This window comes from Pinus tabuliformis, chromosome X, assembly GCF_031772625.1.
Source record: "Pinus tabuliformis cultivar Carrire ecotype Pingquan chromosome X, CPIR1, whole genome shotgun sequence".
Classification (NCBI taxonomy): Eukaryota; Viridiplantae; Streptophyta; class Pinopsida; order Pinales; family Pinaceae; genus Pinus; species Pinus tabuliformis.
In genome coordinates this window covers 624,492,869-624,506,726 of record NC_142308.1, presented here as the reverse complement: position 1 = coordinate 624,506,726, position 13,858 = coordinate 624,492,869, and positions in this window count along the sequence as shown.

Genomic DNA, 13,858 nt, shown 5'->3' with positions numbered 1-13,858 from the left:
GAAAAATCACAGATCATAAAGATATGGAGCAAGAATTGGTTAGATATTATGGATCGCTTTTAGTTGAACCAATTTAAAGTCAATGGAGACACATTCAAAAGATCATGGAAAACATCCCAACAATGGTTCAACCAAATCATAACGCTACCTTAATGCGAAAGGTATCTTATGCCAAAGTCGAAGAGGTGGTAATGTCCATGCCAAAAAACAAAGCATCAAGCTCAGATGGGTTTACCACTAACTTTTTATAAGCTTGTTGGCACTTCCTAGGTGAAAAAATCCATGACCTGGTGGAGAAATCTCACAATACATGCTATTTATTTCTAGCATTGAATGCCACACTATTAACACTAGCACCCAAGTTTGATAAGGTCCAAGATCCTAGCAGCTTCATTCTACTAACCTTATGCAATGTGATATATAAGATTATCTCAAAAGTCATTGCAAATTGTCTATAGATGTTCCTACCAAATCTAATTTCAGGAGCATACTGGTTATGTAGAGGGTAAACAGATGTTGGATGGAATAACAGTAACCCATGAGGTCCTCCATTCATTGAAAAAATATAAAAAGGCAAGAATGCTATTTAAGTTTTTCATGTAATAAAATTAACTAGGTAGGAGCTTTGGTTGCAACCCCTTTCTTATCAGTGATGCTCAATGGATCTCATTCCTCAACATCCAAGGCTTCACGTGGAATTCAACAAGGTGACACTCTCTCACCATGCTTATTTATTCTTGCTACAAAAGGGTTGGGACATACCATAAAGGTAGCAATAACATAAGGAAAGATAAAAGGATGATGAGTCTATGGCAATGATCTTTCCATCTCCTATTATAACTTTGTTGATGACATGATGCTAATAGGAGTTCCTACAATAAGAGAAGCTAGAGATCTAAAACAAATCCTTGAGGACTTGATGGAGGCCTCATCTACATCCATTAAAACAGGTAAATCTTAAATTTATTTCTTTAATAATTACTTAGTTGTGCATGGGAACCTATACAAATTACTGGGGTTTTAGCACAATTATCTCCCTACTAAATATCTAGGGTCACCTTTGATAGACAACTCCCTTAGAATTATTCACTGGAAGGGATTGGTCTATAAAATATCCAAAAAAGTGGATTCTTGGACCTTCATATCTCTAAATTTTGCTGGCAGATTAGTCTTGTTAAAATTAGTCTTACAGGCCCTTCTGATGTATCTTCTCTCACTGTTGGCAATGTCCAAAGGAATCCTTAGATCCATCAATATTATCTACAAATCCTTTCTCTGGTGAGGGGATATGCGGGAAATAAAATGGGCCCTTGTAGCTTGGGATAAATGATGTCTTCCCAAAATGGTGGGAGGTATTAGCATTCATGATCAATAAATTCTAAATAATGTTTTGGGAGCTATATTACAGTGAATGTGGATCCAAGGAGGCCAAGAGATATGGAGGAAATTTTGAAGAAGGAAATACAACCCCTATCAATCATGGACACACTAATTGAGAGCCCAAAACCTTGTTCAAGGATCTTCAATGTGGAATTTGGCTAGCACTAATACATTCATCATGCAACAACATTGTTTCTAGGAAGTCTAAGAGGGAAAGGATGCTTGTTTTGGATGGAATTGTGGCAACGATATCCAAAGCTTGGCGGTACGATGGAATTTATCACTATAAAAGAGCTTATGAAATTTAGAGGTCTCTTGACAGTATTATATTATTAACATTAGACAGATGAGTGCACCTTATGAAGATAATGGAAAAATTAGGAAATCTTGGCTTCAAACACTTGGTCAAGCCAATTTGGACACATTAATGGAAGAACGTCACAAACGAAAGGTCCCATTCTCTGAGGGATATGGCAAACTTCGATTTGGCTATAACTAGAAGTGTATGTTCACAATAAAAAAGGCATATCAACTCGTTGTAGGTCACACCAATCTTCCTAATTAGCCGATCTATAAACAAGTTTTGGCTAAAAAATAATGGCATAAGGTTGCCCATTTTCTTTGGTTATTAGTGAATTAAAGAACCCTTTCATGAGATAAAATTGTTTGTAGAGGATTTGAAGGCCCTTCCTTATATTTTTTGTGTAGATTAGATGCAAAGGACATGGATTACTTGCTCAATACATGCATTTTTTTCTAAAAACTCATGGTCTTAACTCTTGAACTTTTTTGGACAGTCAGTGAGGAATAGGAATGGCATCATAGAAACGATTGATGGGTGGAGATCCTCTATGACAAAAAATCCTATTATAAATTGAGGTTGGCTCTCATTCCAAGGCTTTTTCAATGGAACATATGAAAGGAGAGGAACAATCACATATTTAATATTTGTTCATTAAAATGGGAGGTAATATGGGCAAAAGAATTGCGAAGTGTTCGCGAAATAGTACTACTCCACTCTTGGTCATCGTCACACATGGAATCTAAACGTTTGGATGCCATAATTTTGCATATTCTCTAGTTGTTTTTGTCTCCTTCTCAATCCTTTACCTCAAAGAAGCCCATCTTCTAATCCTCTGACCTCTTGGATCCTTCTCCCCTTGGATTCCTTAAACTTAATTTTGACAAGGCATCTAAATGCAATCTAGGTTTTGCCGGTCTTGGTGGAACCTTCCACAACAAACATGGGCAACGTGTGTTTCTATTCACAAATAGTATGGGACATTCAAGTAACAAGGCAGTTGAATTTGTAGCTCTAGAAATTGGCCTTGTTAGGGAATCATCGCAAGGCTTCTTTTGGCTGATCATTGAGGGTGATTCTTGGTTGGTCATCTCAAGAGCAAAGGAATTAATCAATAGAGCTTCTCTAGAAAAACATTTCCACATCTGGATATTGGAAAAATATATCACACATATTAATGATCTAACCCATATGATTCTAGTCATTATTCCCTCTCACATCAGGAGAACATGCAATAAGGTAGTGGACATTCTAGTAAACTTGGGATGCAACAATATTCACCTTCATCTTTTGGAAAATTGGAACAATCACTTAGGGGAGGACTGGAGACTAAGACTTGTCGAGATGATAGACAAAAATCGAGAAACCTCCTTGGGCCTTGAAGAACATGAAGGACTTTCTAGTATTGAGGAGTAACCTTGCAACAAACCAAATCTTGTACTTCCAGTCAATCTAGCCATTGAAGGAACTATTATATTTCCACGTCCTCCTAATGGTTTAAGCAAACTTATGGTTTTTCCAATTCACTTGGAATTTACTAGTATTGTGGCATAACGTATTGCATAATGAATTCTTACTCAATAGCTTTTTTTTGTATGTCTCTAGTTAATATATGGACATTTGGGATCAAATACATCAACTTTTTCCATTGGTTTAGTTTTCAATCTGGCAGACCAAAACAAAAGGAATTTTATAATATGTAATGTGGTATCAATTTAATACAAAATAAAACTTATTTAAAAAGAAAAAAAATAGATTGGAAATGTTTTTTAAATAATAATTGATTGCACTAATAATAGAAATTGGACTCTACTAAGAGTTGATTACATGAAGAGTGTTGAGGTGTTTTACAACCTAATATAGGGAAGAGGTTGTCACGTAAATTTACGTGACAACTCAGTACGTGCATAACTATGACAATAAAAAAATAATTATGCATATTCAACTTAACCCATGAGGTATAGACTAATTGGTTTGAGTGAGATTTAGTGCTCACTAGGTCTTAAGTTTAATCCTCATGGGAAGGGGTTGAGGATGAAAGCTACTTTTAGGGAATTAAACTATCACGAGGGGTGTCCAAGATGACTATAGCCAAGCTCAAAAAAAAAAAAAAATCAATCTCAAACCAAAATTTATCAAATATTTAGAAAATTCATAACATTAAAATAGACACTAAATTTTTATAAAATATACCATTTAAATAGAATTACAATTTTTTAAAATTCATGAATTTTTTTTTTTTTTTTTTGAATATGTCTACTCCTATATTGATACAAAAAATATTTACATAGAGGCGGCGGCCTCGAGAAGTCTAGCCCAGAGAGGCGGCATACTCACATTACATAGCTGAAAATTGACCAAAAAGACTTGTTGTAGACTGACTAGAAGAGCTTCTAGGACCAGGACCATGATTAGTGCATGGACACAGAATACAACATTGTCAAAACTGTAGATTGACCAGAGGTAATTCAGGGACCAAAACGGATTGTCTGGGCTTATGCATATAAGCAGGGAAGCGCTGCCCAGGTCAAAACTGTAATCTGATCCAAAATGCAACTGTACCCGTAACTTTGAGCAACAGGGAAACAAAAACCAAAGAGCGCAGACCTGTTTATGCTTCATGAGTGGTGGAAGGCGACTCTTCAACGATACGACACCCATAATTGAAGGGGTCATCATCATCAGAGGGATGGCCCTCTTTGCCTGAAGAACCGCCAACAGTTGGGACACTCGGACCAGCATGAGTTTGTGTTTCCTGGGTAGCAGTACCACCTGGAACCTTATTCTGCTTGCTGTGAAGCTGAGAAGTGCCAGGCGAGTCTTCCGCCCTCGTCTCCATAGTCACTCCTGGAGTTGCGGCCACCAGACCCACAGTACCCTCGCGCAGCTCAATTGTGACAGAAGCAATGAAAGAGTGATTACTGAGAGTGCAGGGGAATTGAAAACGAGTAGTGTGAGAGTGAGAGTTGTGAGAGCTCGACGCTAATCCATGCTGCCCACGACCTCGTCCACGACCGCTCCTGGTAGCGGGATAGCGATCAGAGCCGAAGCCCGAGGAGTAAGACGAGGAATCTGTGGTAGAGGAGGAGGGTTGGCGGATAACTCGCCCACGAGAGCTTCCCCTCCTGCAGCCCATTCGTTGGCGCAATTTAGGCATGTTGAAAAGAGCAGTAGGAGCTAAACTGGCAGCAGGACTGTGCAGGCCGCGGGAGACTGAAAGGGGCAGAGCTTCAGCACGCAGAGGAGCGCTGAGAGTGACAGAGGCCGAGCGACACTTAAAATTGCAGGAAGGACTTTGGAAAGCATGAAATCCCGACTGAGAATCAACACTACAATCCTGAGCACAACGATTAACTAGTCTGGACCGAGAGCAGGGCTCCGCGGCAGCGAGGGAGCAATACATTCGCAGGGGAGGAGCGTTGAGAAAATGGAGGAGCACCATATCAAAAGGACGAGAAGGCAGGTATGGAGGAATGAGCTGCAATAACACAACATTGAAGGAGCTTGCAGAGAGTATTAAGGTCGACAGCACGCAAGGCCAGATGGCGGTGGGAATGAGCCACGTGCCAACCCACCAAGCCGCCTTCGTACCATATGCAGTACTAAACACCCGCATCCGAGAGAGATAGATCTTGTTGCACCAGAAGAGTGCAGTCTTGTTTGAGTTGCGCATCATTAGAACTGCTCGGAGAGCCAGAGAAGAAAGGGAACTGCTGATCAGCGCCTTGATTAGCCAATCTGTCCGCTACCTTGTTGGCTGATCGTCGAATGTGCTTGAAGGTAATGCTGCGGGGAGCCTTGAGCCATTCTTCAATTTGCTCCAATCTGCTTAGAAGCCGCCAGCTCGAAGCGATCTTTCCTGCTGAGGTGCCTGACTGAATCCGAATAGCTGCCTCTATTAAGATTTGAGAATCCCCTTCTACCTCTAGAGGGAAAAAAATTTCAATTTCTACTATACAGATGCCCTTCCATAAGCCTTCAAGTTCGGTAGCATTGTTGGTGTCTCTTCCAAGCGAACCATGATATAAATGCAAAGCCGAGCCTGCAACATTTCTGAAAATACCACCATAACCAGTCGGCCCCGGATTGCCCTTAGCAGCTCCATCGAAGTTCAGTTTATAAGAGTGGGGGGCAGGAGGAGACCAGAATTGGGGAGAATCAGTATGGATGGAGGAGCTGGGCTTGACTTGAGCTGAAATATTGAGGTTCAGGTCCCAATTTTCCAGAATGAGGCGTTCCTGGGGTGTAGCTGGCAAATCCGAGTTTTGCCACTGTCTAAGGGCTAGAGTTTCTTGAAGGTTTTGTTTGAGAAGAAGCCATAGGGTGTCAAGGGGCGAATTGTGATTTTTAAAGATTCTGTTATTTCTCTCCTTCCAGATGATCCAATAGACGAAGCCCGGTAAGAGGTTCCAGAGGGAATTGAGTAGAAGACTTTGGAAAGGATGCTGAGGCCAGTTCCGGATTGTGTTTAAAATATCTCCCACACGTCTGCCCGTTCTCCTGTTGCACTGTGCTGTTCTCTCCCAGAGTTGTGCTGCTAATGGGCAGGTATCCAAAAGATGCAAGATGGTCTCTGTATGAAGATTGCAATTGGGACATTTGGAAGGCCCAATAAATCCTCGCTTTTGTAGATTGTCCCAAGTGAGGATCCGTTGTTTGCTTAAAAGCCAAAGGAAAGTAGAGACTTTAGGCCAGGTGCTTGGTTGCCAAACCTTATCCCATAGCTGATCCTTAATTACCTGCGTGGGATGATAGAGAAGATGGTATGCTTCCTTGGTAGTGAACATCCCTTTGGGAGTGTATCCCCATCGTACTTTGTCCTTCTGATCAGAGAGCTTGATTTTCCTTAGTTTGAGCTCGTGATCGATCTCTTCATAAGTTTCCTCCTGCCAGTTAGCCTGCCAGGTGCCAGCTGATCTCCAGAGTTGAAAACCTTGAGGGGATTGCTGCTGCCAAAATTGATGAACATGGATTTGATCATTGTGTTGCATAGTAGCCTGCCACTTGGGTTTGTGGAAGAGAGCAGCGAGTTTGGGAAGCTGTTGCCAGGAGTCTTCCCAAAATCTTGCTATGGTGCCCGAATGAATTTCCCAAAAACTGTGCGCTTGAATAAAGGCACTATGTTGCCTGGCCGCATTCCAAATTAACGAGCCAGGGGTGGTCGTGCTGATACGGATGAGCTCCTCTAGGGGACTTCCTAGAGCATATTTGGCTTGCCAGAGACGTGCCCAAGGAGAGTACGGTTTGGAGATCCAGTTCCACCAGATACGGGCACCCATGGTGTTATTGCTGTGAAGGGGATCCCTTAGACCAAGCCCACCAGCTGACTTCGGAAGACAAACTTCAGTCCATTTGACAAGTGCCCATTTTCTGTTGAGGCCCGAGGAACCCCAGAGGAAATTTCTTTGAAGATTGCGAATTTTTTTAAGAACCCATTTAGGGGCTACCAATATGGAGAATAAATACAGAGGCATGGCTTGGAGAACGGATTTGATTAGAATGAGCCTGCTGGCAATGTTGAGCGAGCGGTAGGTCCAGGAAGAGAGCCTGGTTTCTAAATTGTCAAGGAGGGTTCTCCAGGAAGCATGTTTGATGGCTGAGTCAAACAGGGGAGCTCCAAGATATTTTGAAGGAAGCATAGCTATCGGGAAGCCCAAAATCCTGGCTATATTTCTCTGAGTGAGGATGGGGGTATGGAAAAAGAAGAGCTGGGATTTGGAGGCATTGATGGTGGTGCCAGAAGCTTCTGAGAAGAGATTGAGCAGGGATTTGAAGGCAGAGGCCTCTTGAACTGAAGGATGGCCAAAAAGCATATTGTCATCGACAAATTGTTGGTGAGAGATGGGGGGTTGGCCATGAAGAGAAATGCCCTTTAATGAATGAGAAGAGATTGCAGAGTGAAGAAGGCGACTGAGTCCTTCGGCCATGAGAACAAAAAGGAACGGAGAGAGAGGATCACCTTGACGAATACCCCGGGTAGGACGAAAAGGCGAGGAAGGAGACCCATTAAGAAGGATGGAGAAACAGGGGGAGGAGATAAGATTCATAAGCCAGCGTGTCCAAGTAGCACTGAAGCCAAATGCTAATAACATTTGATTGATATAAGTCCAGCTTAGTTTATCGAAAGCTTTAGAAAGATCTAACTTGAGAATCATACCTGGCTTTTTTAGAACCTTGAGAGAATGGATCACTTCATGTGAGAGAATGATACCATCCAAAATCTAGCGCCCTTCTACATAGCCGATCTGCTCTGGAGAGATGAGGAGAGGGAGAAGAGGTTTGAGCCTGTTCGCCAAGACTTTGGATATGAGTTTGTAGATTACGTTACAGAGAGCGATGGGCCTGTATTTATCTGGAGTGTTGGATTCTTCCACTTTAGGAACTAGCGCTATGAAGGTCGTGTTGAGGGAGGGAAGGATCCAATGCATCGATCTCGATTCTTCCACGAGTTCCCAGACCTCTGTTTTGATGTGCTCCCAAAAAGCATGGAAGAAATTGGCTGTGAAGCCATCTGGTCCGGGCGCTTTGCCATCTTTAAGTTGGGCCATGGCGTCCTCCACTTCCTGCATAGAGATTGGCTGGAGAAGCATTTTGTTATGGTCCTCCGTGATGATCTTTGGAATATGCTGCGTGATAGAACATATAGCCTGATTTCTGCAGCCCGGAGGCTCTCGAAGAATGTCCTGAAAGTACTCTCTGAATTCCTGTTCCACTTCTTCATGCACCTCCAGACGCTCTCCTTGCCTATTATTGATGAAGGCAATGTTATTGTGCATTCTCCTTTGAATAGTAGACCTGTGAAATTTTTTTGTATTTTTCTCCCCATCCTTAAGCCATCTGATCCTGGATTTTTGACGCCACAGGGTCTCTTCTTGTTGCCTTCGTGCTTCAATCTTGTTCAAGAGGGACTTCTCCTGTTGTGCATAGTCTTCCGTTCTTCCCTCAGTGATAATGCATTGTTGCAATGTATTCATTTGCTGCTCCAGCATTTTCTGATGGTCAAAAATATTACCAAACTGAGAGCGGTTCCAAGATTTGAGAGCTTGTTTGAGGTGTTTTAACTTTTGTTGAAACTGGAACATCTTGGCTCCTTCTGGGGGAGTGAAGGATTTCCAGGCATCGATAACAACATCTTTGAAGTTAGGATGTGAAAACCAAAAAGATTCGAAGCGAAAAGGTCTATTACACCTTGCACCCGGACGCGACCATTGTAACATTATGGGCCAATGATCAGAGCCCACTTGAGGCATGATGGAGGCATGAAAGTCCCCACCCAGATGTATGGCATTATCCGACATAAGGAATCGATCCAGCCTGGAGGCTATATGCTGTGGTCCCCTTCTTTTATTGGTTCATGTATACATACCATTGGAAGTCTTTAGGTCCGTTAACTGATTTCTGTGGATGAAGTCTTTGAAGCCGATGCTATCTCCTTCCAACCTCGATCGCCCTCCTGACTTTTCCTCCAAAGCAGTGATGATGTTGAAGTCACCACCACAAATACAAAGGGGAAAGGTCCTGACATAGTTGAGAGCTGAAAGAGTGTCAAGCATATCCAACTTTTTTTGTAAATCTTGTGGGAAATACACATTAGAAAATTGTCCATGGATATTGGTCCCGATTAGGTGGAAAGTAGTCTGAATAAAGAAGTGTGAGGCATGAAAATCATGAAGGGAGAGCATTTGAGGGTTCCAGATGATTGCCAACCCTCCGGAAGCCCCTGAAGCATCCACTGAGACTGAACGACATCCCGACCAGGCTTTATTTAGAATCTTTTCCAGAACAGTGCTATTGCATTTTGTTTCTTGTAGGTAGACTAATGAAGGCTTATCTTGCTGGATCATATTTTTTAACATTCTGTGTTTTGCAGGGCTGTTAAGCCCTCTCACATTCCATGAGATGAGCTTCATGAGGAACAGTGGGGAAGAGATTTGAAAAACTTGGTCAGCTTAGGGAATCTACTAGATTCCACCAGCATTTCTCCAATAATGATGGTCCTCTGCAGATCCGTTTTACGCCCGCGTTTCTTCGTGTCTTTCAGTATTTTTTTCCATCCCAAGGACTGCCTGCCTGAATACCAAGGCTTTTGTTATGCTGTGCTCTGGCCAAAACCACTTCAAGACGTTCGATTTCCCGGGGGGGTATAGCACTGAATTCTTTCTGTCGACACGCTGTTTCCAGGCGGAGAATGTCCAGACCTCCCAGATCTACACTCTCTGGTTCCTCATCCATGTGTATTGGTATGTTCTGTTCTTCCTCGTTTAGCTTTTGATGGATACTGAGAGCTAGAGCTGCATCTACCTCCATATTGGCAGTTTGAAGGGCTGTATCTTGATCTTTATTATCAGAGGAAGTGGAGGCGGTGATGTTGGTGAAGTCGGAGGCTGAGGGCGGAGCTGAGGGTTTTGAGAAAGGAGGGGGTGAAGTAGGAGGAGGATCTGAAGAAGGTGGGAATGAAAGGTGATCCTCCATGTTGTTTTGAGAGGTAAGGATTTCGAAGCTGTTCCGTATTTCAGGATTTTTGAGATTATCTGGGGCGGCTGGAGATTTCTTGGCATGCTTTCTTCGACTAGTAACTTTTGTGAATCCTTCAGCATCTTTGCTTGACTCAGTGACAGGGGTTTTAGATTGAAGATTCAGAGGGCAATCCCTGAAAAGGTGGCCATGTTCATGGCATTTCCTGCAGCGAAAAGGAACATGCTCGTAGTCTATTGTTTGAACCCATTCATAGTCGTCATGAAATAAACTTACCGAGTCCGTGAGAGCTTTGGCCAGATGCATGTGAACACAAATCCTGGCATAGGAGGTGTATCTTCGATGCTTAGTTTCCTCAACGACCTTGATAAAAACCCCCAGGTCGTTGCCTATGTCCTTTAAGGTTTCCTCATCCCAGTATTCCAGGGGAAGGGAGTACAATTGGATCCATACTGGAGCCCAGTTGAAATCTTCTTTGTCTGGGTTGAATCGCTCTATCCAGTCACGAAGGTACAGGCCTGCAGAGTTGAAGAAGTACGGGCCTCCTTCAAAGATACGGGTTCTGTCCTCCAAGCAGTTGAATATGGCAGTGAAAAAGCCTTTGGGACCGAGCTGCAGGGTGACTTGTCCCTTTGGCTTCCATTTGGAAGCGATCCATCCTTGCAAGGCCTTTTCAGTAGGCCAGAGTCCTAAGAACTTGCCTATGAGTGCATGATCCCTCATATATTGGATTTGGCCGTTGATTCGTTCACTGGGGAGATCTATTTTGGTTCTTTCTGAAGCCTTGGGGATGCATGTAGCAGAGGACGCCTTTGGCTGTGACGTCGAGGCATTCTGATCTTTTCCCTTGTCTCTAGCGGCTGCGGAGCTTGTATCAGAGTTGCCAGCGCTGTCAATGACAGGATCGGTAGCTTGGACGGCCAGACGGGTAGGACCGGGACTGGCGTTTGCATCTGCACTTGCAGAGTTGTCAGAAGAGGGTCTGATGGGGGGAGGGGGGGCTGTGCCCACCCCTCCGGAAGGCGGTTCCATGGAGTTAGTGTTAGCAAGGAGGCGAAGTCAAGAAACCATTGTGCTCAGCGGAGACGGATGATAGGGTTTGCGCAAGAACCCTAGCAGGAACATCCAGCCCGATCGAGTGCGCTCTCGTTCTCCTTCTCCATAAAATCTCATGAAATTAAATAATACTAATAATTTTAGTATTATAATTTTTATAGCATTTTAAAGTAGATTATTCTTTATCTTCCACTCGCTTTGCAATTTGTTCTCCTTTTTATTAGTTCAAAAATATTTAGTACAATTAAGTGAAGATAAAAAACAATACCTTAGGTTTGCCAAAATAAAATCACAAGTTTTTTTTGGTTAGATTATATTTTATATTGGACTAGTTTATATATACATATATATAATTAACTGAAATGAGTATATATCTTTTATTAAATTTGTGTTGGTTAAAATAAGCATATAAGAAATGTATTGCATTTTGTTCTTTCTCTATCTTGTCCCTGTGTTGGATATTGAGTATTACCATTTCCGAGGGACTACATATATGCTTGTAGAGATACAACTTACAATAACTTCTTAACAAAAGACAAAATTTGCAACAATGCATACATCATTTGAGGTTGTCAACTTCCTCCTTTGGTGGCTTATTGAGGCCCGAGCATTTTTCCCTTTCCTTCCAATTCTCAGTACTATATTCACTGAGTTTGATATTTAGGATATGAACCTATCCTTGCAAATCAACTCTCTACCAATGAAGCGCCTATGTCTCATCCATTTGCATGGATGATTTCTCTATCAAAGCTTGGACCTCCTCCAACACATTCACACTCCATCTGTTCCTTCAATTTCATATTTATCACTAGAAAATAGAGTTGAAGGGCATCCATTTTCTCCATTAATTGAGTGACCATCTCCTTGCATTTGCAGCAAGTGTACCTATCATAGTTGTTGGTGCCAAAATCACCTTCCTTACCTCTTCACATCATGATCCTATTGCTCCAGAAATGGTATTTGTTATCGATTGCTTCCCATAGTACCCCCCCTCCAGGAGCTGGCTCAACCAACTATTCAATATACACTCAACCATTGTTCCCCTCGAGCCACGTCGAGCACAATTATAGGTCTCCCAAATTGGTGTATTATTCTCATAAGCATTCAACCCAGAGCCATAAGACTGTTTCTCTGCCTCCATTCTCCCATTTTTGTCTCGTTCTAATGTAGTTGTGTAGCCTCCTTGTACTTCAGTGCCTATACGTGAACCCATTGCCAAAACCAACGGGCTCAGACCCAATTTTGATCCAATGATAACCCTCAAACTAGCAGGTTGTCCAATTTTACATAATGTCACCAAACAAAGCCAGCCATAGGAATCTCTATGCTTCCCAAAAGCTATTGTTCTCTAAGACCAACACGAGTTTCTGTATGTCAAGACAATGATTGTTCCCTCATCAAATTTCCATTCAGGTTGACCCGTCAAGAGCTGAGTCCATGCACATGTTGTAGAGACTCGCCCTCATGTTATAAACTAGCCATAGTCCAAATACTTTTCTCCCACCCACCAAATCCAGAGATCACTAGTAGGCTTGAAAATAATCCAAAACTCAAAACAAAGGCAAAAACTAACTTGGAATCGAATTATCCCCGCCGAGGAAAATGACACACTAGGCTAGTGTATGATTTACTCCACGAGACCTACCAAATCCTTCTGCGAATCCCTCAGCGTTTTATCCCCAAGATGAGTTTTGAAAATGGTAAGCTACATTGGTTTGTTGTGTTGTTTCAGTAACAATTCATACACCTATCACCAAATCCCACATGTGGCCATCATTATAGTAGCATAACTTTTCTTAATTTCCATTCCCCTAAATACAATCATCATTGTATGTGGATGTCTTGTGGCAGATTTGTACCGTGACCATCAAGTTGTGTCCCTTCTTTGTAGCGGTTGCAAGATTATGCCTTCTACATGCATCAAACATAATTGGGGTGCTAAGAAAGTGATGGAATGGGCTATACATAACCTATCAATGGGTAGGGTTTTTCCCTACCTGGTTGATCCTTCCTTTATTGAGAGGATCTTTTTGTAGACTTCTGTAGCCCATCGAATAATGGTGAATTCCAGTGATTCAGTGGAGAAGACAACATCTCATGAAGGAATGACAACTGGTATGATAGGCTCTTCTTCTTAGGCAACTGAAGCCAAGGTTTCTCATAGTGATGTGTTGAAATCCAATTTTGCTCTTCTAGTAGTTTAGGAAGTTCCTGCTTTTAATGTACCCTTGGAGGACAAATCTCTAAGTTGTGCAAAATATTCTTCAAATCTAGGTTTGATTTGTAGAATGGGGTTTGGCCGCGGTTGATTAATTTACATAAGTGGATATCTGATTCATGGAAACCCTTATTGACTAACAAGTTGAATATTTACCCTTTGGCTCAGGGTTTTTGTTGTTGTTGTATTGGAAAACCATGAGGATACGAATATTATTTGGGATTCTAGGCCATGGTTTTGGGGTAGTGTTGGTCTCTTCATGCAACCCTGGACTCCTTCTTTTGATTCGGTTATGACAAAAATCTACTCAACTCTAGTTTGGGTAAGGCTTCAGAACCTTCGCCTACATATTTGGAATTTTATTTCGTTAACTTCTATTGGGAATTCAATAGGGAAATTTTACCATAACAACGCATAAACTGAGCATT